The sequence below is a fragment of the Tasmannia lanceolata genome, unplaced genomic scaffold, assembly GCF_043159265.1.
Source record: "Tasmannia lanceolata isolate RefF3 unplaced genomic scaffold, GAP_Taslan_0.1 ptg000003l, whole genome shotgun sequence".
NCBI lineage: Eukaryota > Viridiplantae > Streptophyta > Magnoliopsida > Canellales > Winteraceae > Tasmannia > Tasmannia lanceolata.
The window spans coordinates 14,688,378-14,699,603 of NW_027518680.1; positions in this window are offsets into that span (position 1 = coordinate 14,688,378).

Below are 11,226 nucleotides of genomic sequence, written 5' to 3' on the forward strand. Positions count from 1 at the left end.
TTTTATTTATATAAAGTGGGTGTGGAATTAGACTGGCAATTTGTGGAAATAAAATAGGGATGAATGTAGCGTGGAGAGAGAACGTAACAGATAAGCTTTGGAAATTAATTAGGGATGCGTGATTTAGCAAAAAATGTGTTTTATATGCTAAAAATAAGGTGACAGTTCCTATTCGATTTTAGGCTTATCACCAGCAATTCTTATTTCGGCTTCTATTTTGTCCCTCTCTTCATGTGAAGATGAAAGAGAGGTTGACACCTACGAAACCGAAAATTCCGTTCGAAATTTTGGAAATTTAGGTGAAATAAATGCTTGATTTTGATTATTTTATTACTTTACCAAATTTCGACCGAAATTTCAGCTGAAAAACTGGTATTTTGTATACTAGTACCCAATTTCGACCGAAATTCCGTGATTTCAGCCGAAATTTTGGTTTCTGGAAACACCGAAATCGGCTGAAATCAAAATTTAAAACCTTGTATACTAGTAAGAAACCCGTGCATAGCCAGCAATAGTTGATTAGCTGCAATGTTAAAATTGGAATAAAAAGATGAAAAAAAATAAAGGAAACAACAGCCATTATAATGGCTCTATAATATAACAACGCAATTGCCCTTTTCATAATGGCTTCATAATGTGGATTAACCTGTTAATACAATAATCAGTTTTGAGTCTAAGATTCAATTTTGGGCTCGCCTCGCAATATGTTCTCAAAATCCAAAACAAACATAGCCTAGATAAACAAACCACCCTATCTTAAACTTGTAATAAAAAAAAAGGATGTTCATAGATAAAGACATTCTTTCTCTTGTAGTAAACTCCATCTTCAACGGGGAAAAAAGAAATCAGACCTTCAATAGCACGATATTGGTGCGGCTCAGCGCCAGCTCATAACTTCATAGTTGTAATGCATATCTGCGACCTGAAAGATATGAAACCAGAATCCATTGGTCCGATTGATATAACGAAACCTAGAGCTTATACACCAAAGAAGGGAAGAAAGAGAAATCCAAAACAATTCGTGTAAATTTGGGTCCAATAATTGGTTTGACCCTCACAATCGGTTGGCATAATCTTAAACAAACAGGTTCTTAGAATGTGGCTCCATCTCCAACCGATTATTGGAGTCAAATTTTGAGTCCAATAAACGGCTGGAGGGCACACAATCGTTTGTCGCAATCTCATATGAACCAGGCATTAACAACCCTTATAATAGGCTGGAGGGCAAACAATCGTTTGTCAGAGTCTGAAACGAACAGGGCATTAAAAAAACCAAATTCATTGCAATCTAGAAAAAGGTTCTATATTTATTTGGGAAACAATACATCTAGGGTGTTTGAAACCAGATCCATTGTTTTTTTAAAAACTATTAATATAGCTAGGCTGTTTGAAACCAGATCCATTTCTTTTTTAAAAACTATCATATGGCTTCCCTTCTACAGAACTTTCCCCTTCTACATGTAAAAAGACCAGGATTCCTCCTCCACTTCAAATAGAAAAAGACCAGGATTCCTCCTCCACTTCAAATAGAGATTAAAGCATAATGGAAAAAATACGTGAATAGGTGTTACGAACCTAGATCGGTTCGTAACGGATTTGATCTTCTCGGAGGGAAGATCAGCCTCTTGACCCACTTCGAGGGAAGGGTCGCCCTCCTTTGTGCACAAGACACTTTCTCAAATAAGTTTCTTCATTGATTCAAGAAATGAAACAAGAAATGAAACGTACAGATTATTTATAGAAAACCCCTAACCTAGATAACTCTTATTTCAAAAGAGTCATACCCAAACCAAACAACTAAGAAAGCAATCTCTGAAACAATAAAATCAAAACTAATTTATTCCAATCCACGTGAGACTCAGAAAGCACGTAACATTCCTCCCCCCTTGAAATCAACCTTGTCCTCAAGGTTAGATATTAATCACTGGTTAATCGGTGATGAGAAATCAGATCTTGCGCACCTTCCGAAAGTCTTTTTTCTTCTCCCTCTTTTCCTTCTTCTCTTCGTCCTGCGATTAATCAACATTTTGTATGACGTCATCATGGTTGAGGCAGCCCTCTTTTCAAATCGATCTCATCGCGCCGTTCATTGAAATTCCTTCTTTGAGTTTTTTTGGAATGATGGGGATGTTAACGCACATATGGCTGTGGATGAGGATCCTTTCGATTGCGTTTGACGGATTGAGAGGAAGAGGAATGGTAAACTCCTCGGTGATGACCTCTCTTTTGTGCATTTTTCTCCTTTTCTTCTATCTGTTTTCTTTCTCTTCTTTTCTCCCATTTTTCTGTTTCTTCTTTTCTTTTTCATCACACAAGCCTTCTCGACGATCATCTCATTGAACTCTTCAGTCAACTTCTTCAAACATGGGGGCTCTTCTATCTCCATGCCAAGCGAGAGTGTCATCTTGTTGAACTTGGCATTCATGGAAGCTAAGTGCCATTTGATTTCTCTTATTGTCTTATCCCACGGATCCATTGCTCCTTCGATTTTCTTCTCCACTGCCTAGATCATACTGCTTTAATACAAATTGTTACGAACCTAGATCGGTTCGTAACGGATATGATCTTCTCAGAGGGAAGATCGGCCTCTTGACCCACTTCGAGGGAAGGGTCGTCCTCTTTTGTGCACAAGACACTTTCTCAAATAAGTTTCTTCTTTGATTCAAGAAATGAAATGTACAGATTATTTATAGAAAACCCCTAATTTAGATAACCCTATTTCAAAAGAGTCCTACCCAAACCAAACAACTAAGAAAGCAATATCTGAAACAATAAAATCAAAACTAATTTATTCCAATCCACGTGGGACCTAGAAAGCACGTAACAATAGGGGAAGTAAACAGAGGTGCTTCCACTTCTTGGTTGGAGAGAACCTTCCACTTTTTTTTCTGCAAAAAAAAAACATAAAGAGGAAGAAGCCGCAATGAGAGAGGAAGAAGTCATGATATGAGAGAGAGAGAGAGAGAGAGAGAGAGAGAGATTAGGGGCAAATCTGATTTTTTCATGGCCTGCAAAATCAGCCTTTCTCACTTATATTAGGAAGTAGCCCACGTTTTCCCACTCAAATTAGAACGGCAAATGTTAGTTTTCTCCGTTCAAATTAGAAAGTGGCCTAAATTAGTAGGCACCAAACTGAATTTTCGGAGGCAAACCCAAATGGGCTAAATTAGTAAGCGGCAAATTGAATATTTAGAGCGGCAAACTCAAAATTTAGGGCGGGAAATAATTTCTAAAAGAAAATTTCTTGTTTGCTTGGAAATGGCGAATGACATTTTGGAATCCTACATGCTTAGTATATATTATAGGAGGAATGATAGATGGAAGGGCCCTCTTTATGCAAGGGCTAAAGAAGGGCCCTTGAATAGATCCACGTCATTAAGGGCAACCGAATTCAGTTTCTCAACCGACTTAAAAATGATGTGGATCTATTCAAGGGCCCTTCTTTAGCCCTTGCATAAAGAGGGCCCTTGCATCTATCATTCCTCATATTATAGATAGATAGAGAGATAGATAGATTCGACCAAGATTTGTTTCTTGGAGTACTAAATGCGAGACTGATCGGTTGCTGCCTTTCAATCAAAAGAGTAGTACTCTGGGATGAAATATAATGGTCTCAGCTATTTCAAAGTTTTGCAACTTCTAATTAGTGAAAGAATATCAAACACATCAATTTGGTAAAAGTCGTAACACCAAAAGAATCCATAGAGTCACAAGCATCTATACTGTAAAATTGATTGACAAGATTAAAAAGACATATATGGTAGAATTGTAGTTATAGAATACATTTGTCTCGTACACTGTTGGTATAGATGGTAAGAAGAGATATATTTTAGATTGAGATGTGCTATAATTGGAGATATATTTGACCTGCCAAGCCCGCCAAATGAATGGTTTGGATCATTCTATGAAGTGGGTCCTATATTTTTTATTGTGCATCATGCAAGGTTTTAAATTTCGGTGACCGAAATTTCGGCTGAAATTTGGTAAAAGCTCTCCAAATATCGTTTTTTTTAAGCTAGTAATTTCGGTGGAAATTTGGTAAAGGATTAAAATAATATTAATTTATCAATTATTTCCCTGAAATTTCCGAAATTTCAACCAAAATTTGGTACATTTCAGAAATTTATGTTTCGGTCGAAATTTAAAACTATGGAATCATGCACATATGCATGCAAACAAGGCATTTGTTAGTGCTTTTCTAGACGAGGCATTTCTTACTTTTACGAAAGTAACAAGGCAACTTAGTGCTTTTCTAGCTACGAGGTTTGAAGGTTAGTTGAATTTAAGAGACGAATTTAATAACCCTGTGCCCAAACAGTTGAGTACGAACTTTGCGCCCCAACCCTCTGACACAACGCCCTAGACGCCCATAATTCTCACAATAATGATGATAAATTCGCACCCTATGTAGGATAATTCGCATTGCCTGTAACGTGAATTGAGGCATAACGCTTGCTATTTATCCTACAGGGGTGCGAATTTATTACTGTCCCAATTCAATTTCTCCATGATCGAGTTTGCTTTGCTATCTCCTAATTATTATATTCTTATTTCCTTAACCAAATAATTGCTTAATGCAGTCTTCGAGCGCAACTCACATGGTGACCGGTAACGTGGGCCCACCTCCTCTCTACTTTCTCTCTGTTTTAATATTTTAAAGATTTTTAGATGAAATATCTTGTGGCTATTTCTCAGCGTCTTTTTCTTCTTTTTCTGTACCCCACGAGTAATAACCTTTTTTCGAAGTTGTGTTTTTTTAGTGGCAAACTGTCATTTTCCACGAGTAATAACACTTCTTTCGGACGTAATTTGATATGTGCTTATGTGTATGGGTAGTTTTAATGTAGTAGTTATGTAGTTTAGGGCTGTGGGCTTAGTTATTTGTGATGTGTCTGGGTAAGTGTGCTTGTGATGTGGCACTCTTATGTAGTTTAGGGTTATGGGGTTAGTTATTTGTGATGTTTCTTATTAGTGGGTAAGTGTGCTTGTGATGTGGCACTCTCTCTTGCTTGTATTTATGCAGTAGTAATCCAATGAAAAGAAAAAAGAAAAAAAGAGGATTTCTACAGCAGTAAAGGAAACTTTGTTTTGAAGAGTCATGGCTCCTCCCGTTAGGAGGTCCGGTTGTCTCGAATCAACTTCTCTCCCCCTCATTTCTATTTTCTATTTTGTTTATTTACGTTATGACCGATTAGGCACGTAACATAATTAATAAAGTGAGGAGTGCTATTACCAAAAGGAAAGTGGAGACACTAGTTACTTTTTTTTAAGCTGAGGATAGTTTCGGTGGTAATCTATCACTGTGATTATAAATTTCAGTTTCGGAAAACATTTCGTCTGGGGTTGAAATCTGAAATTTCAGAGAAATCGGAAATTTCGGGCCGAAATTACTGAAATTTAAGGAAAATATTAATTAATTATTAAAATCAAAATATATTTTTGAAATTTCAGCTGAATAAAATACCATGTTGGGTATTATCAATTTTCATTTCGGTATCCACTGAAATCTGACCGAAATTTAAAACAAAGCATATGACTTAGAAATTGATGGTTGAAACATGAATGAGAGATGACTAAACATCCAAAAGGCGAAAGATCTCTAACCAAATCAATGCAATTTGTACTATACATGACGCATTAACAATGGAGCCTAAAGGATGGTCTAGTTCTTCTATCCACATATAAAGTTTTAGATTGAGTGCCACTAACTTTCTATGTCCTTCAAAGTCTCTCAAACTCTTCTCGAAGATTATATAAAGAGGAATGATAGATTCAAGGGAGACCTTCCATAAAGAGCCACAAAAGGTCCAATGATTTCACTTTTTCAACCGATTTTAAAATGTAACTGAAAATGAGGTGGATCCAATGAAGAGCCCTATGGCCGCTCTTCATGCAACGGCTCCTTTGCATCTATCATTGCTTATAAAAGTATAAATCTCGTTGAACAAGCAATATTTTCGTTGACATAGACTCTTGCCAAGTGTACAATGATCAAGTCTTTGAATATTAATGACCAAATTATAGGTAAAGCCCATTGGTCACATCTTCATAAGATTATTCAAGATCTTTAATCAATATGCCCTCTAAATTCTAAAACATCTCTAAACTCCTGGACCCACTAAGTTACCTGGGTCTTTCTTTTCTTTTTAACTTTTTCAGTGGGTTTTGTCGTTTTACTCCAGGTTCGATATTCTTTGAGATCTCCTTGTTATTTTCTGCTCACGTGCGGGCCTACACGGTCAATACAGCGGCGATTCTCTAGACCAAAACCGCCGATCAGTAGAAAAGATGTTCAGATTTAAGTAAAGAGATGAATTTTCACCCCTCACCTTTTGGTATCTTCCACCATTCTCTCAGGGTCTCCCTCATTTAATGCTCCTTTGCTGGCTGGCACTGAGAATATCCGGCGAAGGAAAGTGTTAAAAATAAGAATAAAGACAACGATAGATGATAGTAGCAGAACATGGGGGCAGGATTAGATGTACCAGGTCTTTCAAAATAACGACGCATTTTTAGGCTGCTGATATTAGCACTACTATGTTTTTAATAGGGCTATCAATATTGCCACTATCATGTTTTAATAATTGCAGTAACCCAACTTGTCTTTTCCTTGTCAATTAGCCTGAGAACCTTTTTTTTTTGGAAATTCAGGTAAACTTTGACAGCTGGGTAAATAGTAAAAGAGAGAGTGAGTTGTTGCAAGTAATGAGACTGGTGATGTTGGCACTACCAATTTTTTAAAATTGCACAAATTCAGCTTGTCTTTTCTTTTTTCCGTGCTTCGAGAGCTTTTTTGGGAACTGTCATAACCATTGGCAGCTGTTAAATAATAAAAGATGAGGTAGTGCAGTTATTAAAACATGGCAGTGCCAACATCAGTAGCCTTTTTTTTCTTTATCAAAACAAGTTGCCAAATAGCGAGCAAAATGATGACACCGTGTCACCTTGTTTTTATATTGGCAGTCCTCCCTTTTGTTATAAACTTCTGTAACAGGCTGTTGATAGTTTGTTATGAATTGAACCAACCAAGGAGAAATGTGTAAAATAAACAGCATAAATAAAGGAATCCAAGTATAAGTTCACATTAAAATGTCATTAATAATTATATTGGTAGCATGGTTTGAAGGTCGGACTGGCCATATGGGACCCCCTGTGACACCGATATATCTCATAATATCTTCCAATATATCATGAATATTCCAAGATATTCTTATATCTTCTTTATATATCAGCATACTAGAACCCTTTGATACCGATATCTATCGATGGGATTTGCTAGGTGCTACCGGTAAAATCGGCACCTACCGTCGATGAACGACACGTGGCACTTTCGAGTAATTAGAAACCGACCTACGAGATAAGGGAATGAGACATTATCCTCTCCTCACAAATAGCAATGTCTATAATTGGGAAACCGACTCTCAAAGAGGCAATATACTCTAAGGCGGTGATTTTTCAAATATAAGGGTCTCATTATTAGTAACTTATTGATATAGGGAAATAGGATATCTATTGAAAGTGGATATGAACTTATTTTCCGAGAAAGTCGACTAATAAGGAAAGACTCCTAAAACAGTAAGATTCTAATTACCATGGACTCTATTATCTACCCTCACCTTCATAATGGAACTACGTTAGACTTGATCCTCAATAAAGGGGTACGTAGACAGCTTGGGAAGACCAGGTTCAGTCACAATCATCTCCCCATCTTCTTCATTGGTAATGCTCCTGAATCCCATCTCCTTCCCTTCACCTTCCCTTCAATTTACCTGTGATTCCGATTTCTAGCTTAAATATTGAAGTATCATAATTCCGGTACTACTAACATCTTTCTATGAGTACAAATTGCTTACAGGAATAACTCTATCACTGCTAGATCGTATAGAGCGGATTTCGGCATCATCACTAGGGAGCATCGCAGAAGGCATTTCGTGCTTAAGCTGTTGCATGTGAGAGCAGCCACACATGCTCAGATTTTGTCTTATTCATTTAATTCATCTGAAGTGGCTGATCTCACATGTAAGAACCCAGACGCAAAATGCCTTCTACGATGGTCCCTAACAAATCCCTTTATCGATATATCGTGATATTTAAAATCTTGATTTTTGGGCATAACAAGTCTTGGTTGACATTTTTTTTTCTTGGAAAAATATCACAACGCAAAGCATAGAGCGGTGCCATCCCCGAAACCCCCCCCCAATCAAATGATCCAAATCTGTCAATTTATAGTCTATATAGTCTATAAACGACTATATAGTCTATAAATTGATAGTAATTGATAAGAGAAAAAATTACATGGACCCACGTTTAGCAAGAAAATCTCCACATTAGGACATCCAATATATGGCTAACTCCACATACTTTTGCACCTAATTTTAATGTGCACACTTTTTGCATTATATCTTTAATAATGCAATAAATTAAAAAAAAAATGAATTTTATCATTTTAATATCTATGGGATAGTTGGCAAAAGGTAATCCACTGTCCACATGCAACATGACAAGAGTTGGTTGTAAATTGTTTTTTTCCCCTAGAGAATAGTTTTTTTTTCTTATCGCAAACTAATAAATAAATAAATGAGTTTATTTAATAGTTTTTATATAACATATTATATTTTGCATGTGTACGGTCAAAATACGTGTATTACGCATCGTATTGGGTCTTATAAAGGATTTAATGTGATATTACATTACCCTATGCCGTCTATTGTTTATACATCCACACATTCTTCATTCATTTTCACACATCGTTACCATATTTTTATTTACAAATACTCTCTTCTTCTTTTTTTTCACGCGACAAAATTTATCTTGAGTTTTACTAATTATTTATTAATTTCAGTGGCAATTTATTTTTCAGTTTTAGTTTTGGGCTGTGATAAATCGACCCCCATATATCTTAAATTGACCCCTTTTAACGTAAAATGTTAGGGCATGTGAACAAAGTCCGTACAAGTGTACAACTCAGACGCCCTAACGTTTTCGTTAAAAGGGGTAGATGTAAGATACACGGGGGTCGATTTAATTAATGTTTTGTACTTTTGTTTCACTTTAATAAGACATTCCCTCGGTTTAATATTGGCACTCCTCATCATTTTCATTTTTTTTAAAATTCTGGGTAGCTTAGAGTGAATTATAAATGCAATATAGCTACCAAATCTGGTAATTTTTGAATTATCACGAAATTTTCATGAGAAGTTTTTCCCATGAAAAAACGACAAGATGGGTCTAATTTTATTTGAAATAATTTACCAATTTATTGGGTAATTCATAGATTATTCAAATATATTACAAGAAAAGTGTTAACTTTGAAAAATTAAAGTGATATTGGCACTACCGTGTTTTAATAATCACAAAAGTCATCTTGTCTTTTCATGTTTTGATAATTGCACTAACTCATCTTATCTTTTATTATTTAAACAGCTGTCAAAGGTTATACAGTTCCTAAAAAGCTCTAAGAAGTAAGAAGCCAATTAAAAAAGGAAAGACAAGTTGAGTTTGTGCAATTATTTAAACATGGTAGTGCCAATATAGAATAAATCGTTGGTCCCGTCTTTCAACTTCTATTTAATAATCGCCGATTTTCGTAATCCGGGTGGGCCTTCGAATCGGGTTTATTCACGTCCTATTCTCCTCTCTCGCAACTTGTGCCGTGCTTTCCCCGATAACCCATAAATAGGCCAAACGACTAATTAGGCTTCCTAAAATGCCCTTGATACTATGACAAAATTCTTTCCCTTTCTTCCAAAAATAAATACTTCCCACTTTTCACTTCTATTTCTTTTTTTTACCCTTTTTTATTTTTTCCACTATTGCTTTCAATTTTTTTTTTACAAAGAGCCCAATTATACTCTAGGCAGTGGGACCCATCAACTTCATGCTGCATCGAATCGGAGGGTCAGGATCATCCTACGGAGAATATTCTTGGAGCACAGCCTATCTACGTTGGGGCCTAGCAAATGAATGGTTTAGATCATCCAATTATGTGAACCCTAATGTACAATTTGGGTGTCCCACCCATCTCGGATGATTCTAGCCTTTGATCTCCTTTCAGCATGGACTCGGACCACTTGGTCATCTTGTGTGGGCTATCAGATCTCTCGATGACCTAAACTGTGTATGGTTCATTTGTTAATTAATCAAGAAGATATGCGGAAGCTTAACCAAGCATAAAATTTAAACTCAATATCAATTTGCATGGTAAGGTCAATTAAATACAAATATTTGCTAAAAATCTTCTTAAAAAAGGTCGATATAGATATACATCGTAAGGTTAATTAGAGGAATTCTAGACTGAAGGGAGCCCTTGCAAAAAAGAGGTGAAAGGGCTCTCCAATTTGCTGCAGATCGCCATCTTGCATTAATAACTGCTGAAAAGTCAAACATGATAGTGATTTGCAGCTAATGGGGGAGCCATTTCACCACTTTTTTGCAAGTGCTCCCTTCATTTTAGACTTCCTCTTAACTATATAATAAGATTAATTAAATATTTACTCCAGTTTGATCATAAAATAGGTCAATATAGAAATACAAGAAAACCGCACTCGCAAACATTATTCATGTGACTGACTTTTTTAGAGGTAAAAACAGCCCCAGAGCTTAAAAGTATAAGACATTTAATAGTCATAAAGAAATATATGTATATAAAAGGTGGTTAGTTATTATATAAAAATTTAGCAAGATGATGTTTTCGCCCCCCAAGTAAGATTATGCGCCCCTTCTAACGTGATTTGGCATAAACAATCGTTAAAGTCTGCCGCAATTCGCATTAAAGGGGGTTGCATAATCCAACAGGGGGTGAAAAAATTATCTCCCAAAATTTATAACTTTCCTGAACAGTCATAGGGTTATAATAACATTTATATGATTTTAAATTACCTCCGACCCCACCTGAGTTTTTTGGATTTATCTAATATAGATGGGTTTTGCTAAGGTGCGCTGGGAACACATGTTTTGAGAATGTTTTGGGGATTTTTATCAACTATTTAAGATTTTTTCGTTGGAAATAAGTGCGACCACATTCTCAATGCACCTTAACGAGTGCCCAATATAGATAGGGCAGTGATAAATCTACTCCCAAATATCTTAAATCGACTCCTATGTGTCTATCTTTCTCCTCTTTCTCTCTCTAACATAGAGGAGAGAGAAAGACACATGGGGAGTCGATTTAAGATATATGGGAGTCGATTTATTACTCCCCAAATTTATATTAAGGAAATGCTACAC